Source organism: Epargyreus clarus, unplaced genomic scaffold (assembly GCF_041222505.1).
Source record: "Epargyreus clarus isolate Ecla_fem2 unplaced genomic scaffold, WU_Ecla_fem_2.2 ptg000012l, whole genome shotgun sequence".
Lineage (NCBI taxonomy): Eukaryota > Metazoa > Arthropoda > Insecta > Lepidoptera > Hesperiidae > Epargyreus > Epargyreus clarus.
Genome location: NW_027332220.1, coordinates 6,054,032 through 6,066,114, shown reverse-complemented (window position 1 = coordinate 6,066,114; position 12,083 = coordinate 6,054,032). Strand labels below are relative to the sequence as shown.

The window sequence follows — 12,083 nt, the reverse complement described above, 5'->3', positions numbered from 1 at the left end:
TAATTCTTAATTCGCTCTGTGTATACAGGACTGGGAATTAAAGATGTGATTCTGATATTTTACGGAATATGTTAGTTATGATTGACTTTCACGTGATTTTGTGTAAAAATGTTTAAAAAGCACATTTATGATATCTTAGCTCTGTTCATAAAGTTAAGACATGAAGTCTTCATATTTTTCGAAATGACATATTGGGCGCAAAAATCTTTAAAGTCAAATATTTTATTGCCTAATTGGTGTCAAATTAATTTTCACTTCCAATTAATCATTTTGATACTTTTACATATATATGTATTTGATAGTTTTATGTGTAAAAATAAAGATTTTATACAAATTATTACATTTTTTCCATATAATATTAATTAATTTATTAAATTGATTAAAACATTTTCTCAAGAAAATTTAAATAGTGTTTTCAAATTAAAATTTCTAAATAGGCCTGACGAATTTTGTGAATTACCAATATTATTTTCTTTATACCCTTAAAAATAACATAGCATGGCATTTTATTTTATATCTAAAAGGTTAATTAATGTTTTGGTAGAGGTCCTTACGTAATTGGCGCTCGCCCTCTCAAACAACTTCCGTAACAGGAAACACGTGTCGCTGAGTGTAGTGTCGTTTCGGTAATAATATCCGTTTACCTGCTACGTGCTTGTAACAAATCTTTTCTTGAAGATGTACAATAAATAAAAAAAACTATATAGCTAAGATATGGATGTGTGTCAAATCTACCAATAGGATTGCTTGATTTTCATTGAGAGGCTCATGGTCCATGTCCTTTATGCATTTTTAATCTACTTGATGTTTTTATAAGGCGGGATGCGAGCTAAAGATCGCGACTGATGTAGTTATAACATAGACATGAAGGTGGTAGAACCCTTTGTGATTCGACTCCGGCGGCACCACCGCCACACCTATTTCTACCTCATAACAATAGTGGTAAGCGCTGCTGCGTTCTGGTTTGAAGGGTGTGGTAAGGGAGACATACGTTTTCGAGGCGTTCCAGCGTAGTCCTCAGGAGTAGTGGCGCATCTATCTGGGGTTGATTACAGATGTCCATGGGCGGCAGTAGCCAGTTACCATCAGGTGGACTGTATGCTCGTCTGCTACTCCTATATTATATAAAAAAGACATAGCTCATCTTACTGGCTTAGCCTAGATTAGATTCGAATTCAACAACAAACAAACAAAGCAAAAGTGCATTTATTTCAGATAAAGCCGTAGAACTAGTAATCGGGGCTTCCTGGTAAGTACAGAGACACTTGTGACAGGAACGCCTCGCTCTTCCACATTGGGTATCTTAATTAGGATTATATATAGTTTTTGACACTATATACACAAACATAGGATTAAACATAAATATTGAAACTTTAGTGTCACACACTCGCACACAGCTAGGTTCGCACATAGTGCGAATGCACCCTAATGTCTGTATGAATTACTAGCAAATAAAAATACAGGTTTAGAATGTATTACGAAACGTAATACAAAACACACTAAAATATTTTACTTTGGTGAAACAAAGCACCTGCTAAAAATCTAGGTATCCGTTTTTCGTCAGGAGAAAAGGTAGACATAAAAATGGTTTTACCTGGATTCTATTTTTGCATATGCGGACGAATTCTTAATACGATTTATTTTTAGCGCAATACAGTATTTGTATAAAGAAATTCTGGAGTTCGTATTATTTTTTATTAGGTACTCATAATTTACTTATATGTCATAAATAAAGTCTTGTTTAAGCTAATTTAGAACGCTTGATGTATTGACATCTATTGGTCAATACAGATTATATTGTTCTGAAGGTGGTAGAATCCTTTGTAGTTTGACTGCGGCGGCACCGCGATACCTATTTCTGCCTCATTACAGTGTTAAGTCCTTTGAAGACCGGAAACGTTTCATAACTAAACTTTCTCGTCTAACGTGCTATTCAAATGCATAATGATAGTATACTAGTTGAGCAGATAACTATTTTAATCGTGGTAACACAAAAGATTGCTTACCATTATCTCAGCACAATCTTTTCATCTCAGCAGCCATCTTTGTTTTATTACAGTCCATTTGAGCCCTGTTTAGTGTTAAAGCTTGTCATGTCGGCATCATGTTCTTGTTAGCGACCTAGTTATTCTTACGACCCCTTTTACATGTTTACTCCCCCAATTTTGTTGTTCGTGTTTTGTAGTTATGGTACACGGTGCGTCGCGTTTTATGGTACACCTGTTTTTTGATGAAATTGTTGTAGCAGACGTATTGTCTTGTGACTGTAAGCAATCGATTACATTTTTAGAAGTTTATGATATTTCAGAAAACGATTGGATTCTTATGTTAGCTATAGATACGTTACCAAACCTAAATAGGATTAAAGTCCTCACTAAACGTATTTTTTTTATAATATAAGAGTAGCAGACGAGCATGCAGTCCATCTGATGGTAAGTGGCTACTGCCGCCCATGGATATCTATAATCAACCCCAGATAGGATTAGATATTCCTACCTGAGGCCGGCCACAGATGCGCCGTTACCCCTGAGGACTAAGCTGGACCGCCTCGGAAAAGTCTGTCTCCCACACACAAGCACACAGGAACACAGCAGCGCCTAACACTAATGTTATTAGGTAGAAATAGGTGTGGTGGTGGTGCCGCCGGAGTCGAACCACAAATGGTTCTACCACCTTCAATATGTCTTGTAATTATAAACAATCAGTACCATTTTTAGACGTTTGTAACATAAAAAACGATTAGAGTCTAACTTTACGTCAGGCACACCTAAATAGGATTGGAGTCATAACTTAAATCGGTTGAGATGCGTTAGCGAACTAGAAGCAAGGGAGCTAATACGAGCGATAGCTCACGCTGACCATCGCCGACGAGGATCGTCAGCGAACGTCGCCAGCGGTCGCCGATACCAATTGTCGGGTGGGTATTAGCTCACTGACGTTCGTGTATTTACTTATCACATCCTACAAAGTAATAAATCGTAATTTTAATACTTCTGTCATACGATCAATATTATTAAAAAGATTAATGGAGAGTTCACAGGAGAGTTCTTATTTATGCTGTATAGAATAACATAATAAGACATAAGTTTCGCGGGGTCATTGACTTTTTGTGTCATTATTAATTATTTTAATTTATATCTTATTAATTATTCCACAACACGTCTTACCCGCACGGCATCTAGACGACGAGTGACACACTAGATATCGCGTTTGAACCTCCGTCTCCCCACCAATACTGTTTATTTATTTTTATTTATTTATTACTGTTATAATATGTGCTTATGTTTATTATAATATGTGTGTATTACTTATACATTACAATCACCTTAGATTATGAGTAAATATCTAGGATTGGTCTGCTAATCGAGCCCGCATAACTGGATAGTCATTTATCTGCCTGATTACTGATCGTTTCAACTGATACGCGGGGTTAGGTGATAACGGTTTTCAGGGAAATATTTGGAATGAGCTTCACATCGCGGCTATGCCTCATTCACGCATCGTAATCGATAAGCTGTTTAGACTTTTGGACAAGCACTATGTTTTTTACTATTTATGCATATATTATGTAAAATTTACATTTTTTTATGAATTTTCACACCTGTTATTTTTGCATTTAAAATCACGTAACAACATTTTAGCTATAGTTTTAGTGTTAGCGGAAAACAAGAGTCGTTACAAAACTCAAATGAAAATTTGAACTCAATTGGTTTTCTACCGTTCAGGCAAAGTCATCATATATTTATTGAATTAATTTAAAGTCTGTCTCTTGTCAGTTCCAGATAACATTAGAGTCACTATCCTGTAGGACTAAGTTGGAATTCCTCGGATAAGTATATTAAGGGTACCACACACTTAAAATTAGAACGCAGCACTTAAGACTGCTGTTATCAGGTAGAAATAGCTATGGCGCCGGTGTCTTCGTAGTTGAAAACAACAACAACGATTTCTACACTCACAGCCTTTTTTTTTTTTTTTCGACGTGGGTGCGACGCCGGGTTATGTGGGATTTTTACCGCACTAAAACCCCCCCGGTGGCCGTCATCAGCGCTTGGTGGAGAACTCCGGGATCTCCAATGGAACACAACCGGAACACTCACAGCCATACACTAGGATTCCCTGTATCGTTGGTGCTATGGATACACACAGAGACAAATACACAAACAACCAGACCCAGAAACAGAAATCTAAATTCATCATTTAGTCTAATTAATCATCATTTAATCTAATTCATCATCATATCTGTCTGGCCGGGGATCGAACCCGGGACCCTCTGCGCGTCAGACCGGCATGGTGACCGCTCCGCCACGCGGGTGGTCAACACACACACAACCGCAGAGAGCTTCACTTCCTTTAAAGCAACACTAAATCCCAAAACTATGAAACTCATACACCAAAATTACAGATCTGTTAGTTCCATAAAACACTACACATATAATATTCACGTGTGCACGTCCGATAAAAGATAGTAAAGTTCAATAAAACTTCCCTACTATTTCGATTTACATAAACTTTGTCGGATTCCCGGTGAGCCACGAGTTAAGTAAATATCTAAAAGTTCTCGGATGTTGCTTGCTCAAAACGTACATCTATGTATTTATACAAGTATCTCTATGTACTTAAACAAGTAAATATAATGTATGGTCTCTTTCTTTTAAATGATTTGTCTTTTTGTACGATGATCAAAACTATAAACCTAATTTATACTCCACTGCGGAACTTTAGTTTAATAATGTTAATTAAAAAAAAATAACATTCACTTTTGATTAGCTATTGATAAATAATCTCATAAGGTGCATTTTGCGAAAAAAAATGGACAACAATAATATAGTAATGCCCATTTTTTATTTGATTAAGTACGAGTCATAATACGAGTAATATGCTTAAATTATAAGCTTACAGTGTGCAATCCAAAACAAAAGCATAAAGAAAATTTACATAAACTTGCCGGAGTGTTAGCAAGTTACGAGTTAAGCAAATATTTTGCGAAAACAATTGTAAGTTCAGGACGGTGAACCGAATGAACATAACAATAAAGTAACCGTAGAGGAGAACATAACATATTTTTAACTTGTTTTTATGTGAATAATGGGTAAACGGTATAGTTTATCTGTTTTAAGGAGCTTTTCCTGTCACACGTTCTTATAGCTGCACGCGCCTCCCACCCACAAGCGTGCCACTTGTCCTCTCTTTTTAAATATAGGAGTAGCAGACGAGCATGCAATCCACCTCTCGGTAAATGGCTACTGCCGCCCATGGACATCTGTAATCAATCCCAGTTAGAATTGATATTCCTACCTGAGGTCGGCCACAGATGCAGACACCCTGAGCTATGCTGGAATACCTCGTAGTATGTCTCCCTTACCCCATCTTTCAAAGCACAACAAGGCAGCGCTTTAAATTGCTGTTATAAGGCAGGAATAGGTGCGGCGGTGGTGCCACCGGAGTAGAACCACAAAGGGTTATACCACCTTCAAATGTTTCATGCGCATATTCAAACGAGTCGCGAAGAGACTGCAATGAATTAAATCATAGGTACATGTGGGTCACGCCTGCGGGCGCGAATACGCGTGATAGGAAAAGCACCCTTTGATGCGAATGTTGGGTGTATTATTTTCGCTGTTTCAAATGTTTGACATTACAAGAACTTGAGAAGTAGGGTTAGTACTACTAACCCTCTATAGGTTTAGGAGTAAACTCACGTTCGCCTGCGGTAGCACTACCTCTGCTGTTATTTCTGACATATACCAGAAATGTATGGATGTGATCTAGTTTAGAGGTTCTCAGTTCTTAGAGGTAAGATATTTGTAATGTGTTACTAGTTGATACGCTAGTATCATCATCAGGACCTGATCAATATGGAGTTGATGATAGATGTCTATCGCAGTGACAGTACTTACGTCTCCTTTCCATCGTCGCACTAATTACTACTCGTACTTTCCACCAGTTAGCTCATCTGCCTTACCCCTAGATTTAATTATATTTATTAGTAAGCCTGACGTTCAGAACTTGAGTAGCCTGAAATTCCGCGCGTAACCAAAAGCCTACCTCTTTTCTGTATTCCGCTGAAACAGGAAGTAACTTGCCATTAGTTCCGATAGCTCGAAGGCTTCAACGGAAGTCTTAACCCAATTTACTTGAACTTGTAACGGATGTGTGCTTCAGCTAAATTACTCTAATACGTGCTCCAGGTAACTTGGATTTTGAAGATTTCATCTCATACGTGTAGTCTTGTGTGGGTAGAACTTTCTAGCTTGTTATGTGGAAGTATTCGTCGCTTGAATTCGGTAGCATCAAATACATAGAGTACAATAGTTGTTCTATTTGTTGCAGGAAGTTATGCTTAGGTATATGATGCAGTTTTTGGAAAAAAAACAGTAATAGCTTAACCCTTAACTTGGCAAAATGCATAGCACACGTTGGTACAGTATTCTGGCAAAGTATAAAACTGAAAATTAACAAGTTATTTATTTTTAAATAGCTTTAGGGGGGCTTAAATACATGTAATTAATATTTTTTATAACATTAGTTTGTTACTATATACAATATTAACAGTGCCCCAAAGGGTACATCACCAATTTCGTATAAATTAGTAATCACTGTTATTTGTGCCCTGCAAGGCACATTTATATGGGCTGCCGCTTTTGCCTACAATAATGTTGACGTGGTTTTATTATACAAAATAGCAGTAAAACAATATTTTATATTCACAAAATAAGTAATTTATTAAAGGAAATTACGTAATATCATGATATATCAACAAAACTTATAAATTTAAACAAAAATTAACACTTCAAAAGATAAATCTTGTCTAGAATTAACTTTGAACAAATAAAAGTAATTACTAGTTTATTTTTTTTAAAGTTTATCTAACTGAAACAGCCTCATTTATGAGATCAAAAATATCAAACGTAAAATATAACACAATTATAAATTACTAGCTGACCCGGCAAACTTTGTACCGCCTCAAAATCTATTTATCAAATATATTTCATATAAAATATAGCCTATGTTACTCCTGCATAATGTAGCTTTCGAATGGTGAAAGAATTTTTAAAATCGGTCCGGTAGTTTTTGAGCCTATTCATTACAATCAAGCAAACAAACATATTCCTCTTTATAATATTAGTATAGATCTATGAAAACTTTGCTCTCGAATTTTTCGTATTATTTTGTCACTAAATAATTATTTAAAATACTCAATTGGTGATAGAGTTCTCTCCGTTTGTGTAAAATTATTTTCTCTAGTGTTATGGACTTAATGCAAAAATAAATCTTTTCGCCTATTTAAATTTTATGTTTCTTTTGTATTTACAGTTTTGGTTTTCGTATTCAGGTTTATATCATTATTTCTTTCCTTTACTTGTTTTGATGTTTTACTTTGACAGTTTTTGGATGTTGTAGGTTTGGGCGATAGAGCTTTTATAAAACTTAGATTTGGCTGAAGCACTTATTTTTCTCTTTGACCTCCTTGGAACGATCGTAGTAATTTCATTATCACTATCCATTTCGAGATCACTAGCACCAGACGGACATTGACTTGATGTTTCTAACGGTGGGGTATTATTGCAGTGAAGTATCATCAATGAAGATTGGGCTTCGCCACCTTCCTGAGATGGGCTATCTTGATACGACGATATTTCGTTATTTGAATTTACAGATGATAAGTTAATAGATATGTATGCTGCTGGTGTCGGTACTGAACTGCAGGTTGAAATAGTAGTGGCGATTTCTTTTTCAAAAATGTGACTGGGTTGATTGTGCATTGTATGTTTTTGGGTGACTCGGGTATCTCATCTAGATTTGACCAATCGGTATCACTTACACAATACGTTTGCTCAAAAATATATTTGTTCAAAATGATGAAAATAGTATCATCAGAAACCTCACAAACGTCACGTCAAACAAAATCTGTGTCTGAGTCTTTTTGAGGTATTATAGCATCCATAATACGCTAAAACAAAATGCAATTTATTAAAAAAAAGTTATAATGTATGTATCTATGTATATTTGTACGGTAAAGAGCACAAAAAATAATCAATGTAAAATAAGTATGTGACCTATAGGGCACATAAATTAAACTAAACCTATTTGGCATGGTACCCTGCAGGGTACAAAACAAGTTTTCTATAAAGTTCGCAGCGTACCCTTCAGGGCACAGTTAACTTTACAGCGAAATATCTAACAATACATAGTGAATGCTGATCAAATAAAGCAATATAATCATTAATTGACTATTTAACAATAAAAATTTCGTGTAAGATACCATGTAAAACAACTAAATAAAAAAATACAAGTTAATTTATCGTAAGGCGCGAGGTCCGTACTTGACGTTTCGACATTTTGGCGGATAATGTTTAAAAGTAACGTTTTACTAACACTATGACGTTGACAGATGAACGTTTATAAAATGAGCTACAGCTAAAATTATTAAAACACATTGATATTTAATATTTATTTATTGTATTATCTATAAACTGATCCGTGCTCTATAGGGCACATGCCGAAACTCATATCATAATTTCATGTGCCCTCTAGTACACTTGCCAAGTTAAGGGTTAACAGTTTAGAAACTCGGACTCTGAAGCAAGGGGTCCGAGGTTCAAATTCTAGGTACGCCACCTCTGATTTTTCAAAGTTATGTGCGTATTAGAAATTAATTATCACTTGCTAAACAGTGAAGAAAAACATCGTGAGGAAACCGGCGTACCTGAGAGATTTATATAAAAAATCTTAAAGGTATGCGAAGTTTACCAATACGCACTTGGCCAGCACGGTGGACTATGGTCTAATCCTTCTCATTCTGAGAGGAGACCCGTGCCCAGCAGTGGGACAGTAATGGTTTGATAACGATATGATGCATTTTAGTTTAGTATTTATACGTGAGTCCTACTAGTTTTGTATTTGATTTATTTATATGAGAAGATTATCCTTTTTTTTTAATTTATTTAAACAAGTCAAGAGAAAGTTTTATTTGCACAAATATTACTACATTATTCATTAAAAACATATTTACAATACATATATTAAAACTATATTTATCTTAGTTGTCAGGAGTGTTCACGGATCAGGTGGGTTTCTACCTCTATCCGTAACACGTAGTACGTTAACAGATCCATGGACGGATTGACATGTAATTTATTTATACGAGTAGTCTCTCAATAGCAGAAATTCGACCATAGTTTCCAAACAAATAAACGGTTAACAAACAAAACGCAAATGAAAAAAGGAACAGAAGTTTTATTTTGCCAATTTATAAATTTGAAATGTAAAGATTCTAAGTGTAACTGTATAAAATGGTATTAAAAGTTCTTAAGAAATGAAATGACTGTATTGTAACTCATAAAACACGACATAATACTAATATCTACGGAGCCTGAACCAGTCGTTATAAATATGAAGCGGCTTTATTACGTCATAAACTTGGAATTGCTTGTGAGGCAAAAAAATCGGGTCAGTCGCGAGTTCCAGTCATGAGGCTGGCCATAGTTAATGTGGGTATAGATGTTCCACTTGCTGCTTTCTTGAAAAAACTTCAGTGGTTCGATTGCGGGCATGGTACAGGTACACTTATACGAGATATAGTAGATATAGTACTCAGGGATAGTATGTCTTTTAGAACGATTTTTTTTTATTATATAGCAGACGAGCATGCAGTCCACCTGATGGTAAGTGGCTACTGCCGCCCATGGACATCTGTAATCAACCCCAGATAGGATTAGATATTCCTGAAGTCGGCCACAGATGCGCCGCTACCCTTGAGGACTAAGCTGGAACGCCTCTGAAAAGTATGTCTCCCGTACCACACCCTTCAAACCGGAACACAGCAGAGCCTATCACTGCTGTTATGAGGCAGAAATAGGTGTGGCGGTGGTGCCGCCGGAGTTGAACCACAAAGGGTTCTACTACCTGCAAAGATTTCTTTAAATATTGTAATAATTAAGATATGTAGTTGATTTTACCATTACCAATTTATCAAGTTGTCAAATTAGGCTTTAAACAATAAACAAAATGTAAAGTGAAAAGGTACAAAATTTCGCGCAATCTTAATTTTTTCTAGCATTTTCTACTTCATAGTCATAAGGAACTGTTCCTTCGAGCCGGAACATTTTTTTTTAATCGATTACTGAGTTTTTATTTAGATTTTTGCTCCTCATAAAATCTCATCTAAAAAGGGCTAAAACGCAGAAATAAGGAGTACAGAATATTAAGTATGTACTTATAATAAATCAATAGTTTTGTATGAAATCGAACTTCTGGCCGCATTATCTTTGGTCCTTCGTCTCAGGAGTTACTTAATGCCTTAAAAGGGTCCCCGCTCAGCTTTGGCAGTTCCATCTCGTAACGAAATTATTCAATTATATATTCCCGAGCTCAGCGAACAAGAGTTTGGGATTAACTGACCACTTTGCCTCATTTACATCGACGCTAGAAAATGTATTTCTTGATGTTGTTCTTCATTGTACTATATTGTTATTTTTATATGATGTACAAGTTGCAGACGAGCATGCAGTCCGACGGTAAGTGATTACTGATGCTCTTAGACAAATGAAATTAAACCCAGATAAGATTAGAATTCTACCTGATCGGCCACAGATGAGCCTCTATCCTTAAGGACTAAGCTAAGTCTCGAAACAGTATATCTCTTGCTTTCCATTGTCGTTATAACGCAGAAATAGGCATGGCGGTGGTGGCGCTAGAGTTGAATAACCTTCAAGGGTTTCCTTATCCATTAAAGCATGTGATAATTTATTTGTTATATGCACGTCCTGCACGTAATATAGAAAAATCATATCAGTGCTAAACAGGGATTTGAATCTCGGACTTCCCATATAGACTGAAATTAAGTATTCCGCCAGATCGCTTCTTTTTAAATGTCCACTACTTTTCCATTTAATAAATCAGAAATAAAACAAAATCAGAAATCTAAATATATATAACTCAAATGTAACTTACTGACGACGTAGTGATCTATCAACTCACAGCCCAAACCACTCGACGAATCGGGCTGAAATTTGGCATGCAGGTAGATGTTATGACGTAGGCATCCGCTAAGAAAGGATTTTGATCAATTCTACCCCCAAGGGGATAAAATAGGGGATGAAAATATTACTTCGTAACGCTAGCGAAGCCGCGGGCAAAAGTTCGTGTAACTATAAGATTAAAGATATAAAATTCTATTAAACTTAATACCTAATACATTTAAGTTTTATAGTAACCTTTTCATTTAAATAAAACTCTTTTATGTTACTTTATTTTCATCACCTTATTTACTAACCGAGCAATTTTCGAAACCAATTTGCGGCGCAAGTAAATAATAAATGAAAACACAACTAGAACCCAAGATGGACAAGCAACAAAGCAAAGTTTAACTAGTATTAATTTGTTTTACAACAAATTAGTCTTCAGTGTAATTCGATTGTAGGTGGGAAAACTCATTAATTAATACCAAACTGTGTCCAGGCTTTAATACAAATTTTGGTAAATAAATACTGGTTTGTAACTACAATATAATTAGTTTTAACTTGTTAAAAGTGTAGTTAGAAAATATCTACAGAAATTTAATTATAAAATGTACTCTTACCTATTAAATATAAATGGTAATTATAAAATTTAAGAAATAAACGAGTTGTTGTCCACCTTTAGTGATCTTAGAGATCACGATCAGATCTTAGAGTAATTTATGATTTTAGACTAAAATTATCGCGGAATTGAGACATTTTATTCTGTAACGGGTACTCACGATATGCGTTTGCCGATATTTCGACCCAGTTGCATGGAACGACATAAAATGTCTTAGAGTAATTATCGCCTGTGGACATTTTTACATCCTTAGTCTTTAGGGACAACTGCTGGATAAAGGCCTCCTCTAATTGGTGCTACTCCTAATCATGTGCCCTCTGAATCCAATGGTTTCCTGTTGTCTTCGGCACACAAACTGTGCTCTTCTGCCTGAACATAGTCGCCACTTCAGGACCTTTCATCCCCATTTTCGACTTGGAAATTGTGAACTATTTCGGTAAGCTTTGTCTTCGGATTTCATCCTTACCAATCAATATGACTGAAGTTTTACTTGAGGTTGG

At 35.7% G+C, this 12,083-nt stretch overlaps 1 protein-coding gene across 1 annotated transcript in view; it reads left to right on the top strand.

Moving 5' to 3' along the window:
• LOC140746216 (uncharacterized) overlaps positions 1–12,083 on the top strand; it is a 487,763-nt gene that overhangs the window by 100,584 nt on the left and 375,096 nt on the right. The window lies entirely within an intron of this gene.